This window comes from Dendrobium catenatum, unplaced genomic scaffold, assembly GCF_001605985.2.
Source record: "Dendrobium catenatum unplaced genomic scaffold, ASM160598v2 fragScaff_scaffold_671, whole genome shotgun sequence".
Lineage (NCBI taxonomy): Eukaryota > Viridiplantae > Streptophyta > Magnoliopsida > Asparagales > Orchidaceae > Dendrobium > Dendrobium catenatum.
Genome location: NW_021319133.1, coordinates 943241 through 943863, shown reverse-complemented (window position 1 = coordinate 943863; position 623 = coordinate 943241).

Here is a 623-nt window from a genome sequence, read left to right as displayed (position 1 = left end):
CACAGCAATCATTTTTAAACTTCAAGAACTCTCTTTTAAAATCAAATTTACCAACATAAATACACAATTCTCGAATGGGCAACTTTATATATATATATATATAATAGGGTCATAAGTCTCATATTTCAAGTCTAATCCTCCTCTCCACTGTGACTGGAATTTCATTAATGTAAACATAATAAATCTAAAAGGACAAGATATTCTATGTTAAGTTAGCATAAGGTCTCCCATGCATTTACCAAAGTAAATGTATTTTCAAATGCAACCAAGATTGGTAATCATAGACCCGAACATTTGCAAGTAACTTGGCAGAGTTAATAATGTTGAAAGCAACAAAATGAAAGTATTCAAATACCCGATGATAGTCATTTTGATTAAGAACCTCAACCATAGTAGATCTAATTTCTAAAATACTCGAAAATCCCAATATAGATTATTTCAAGGCTATATCTATAAAAAAATACAAAAAAAAACAGAATTTCTAATATAAAATATAACATATTCAAGTAAAAATCTATCACCTCAAGCTTAAAGCAACAATTGTCAGCCCTTCACAATAATTTGGTGATGGTATGGTGATAAATTTGATATCAACCTCAACTCACAAAGAGTCAAATGTCATA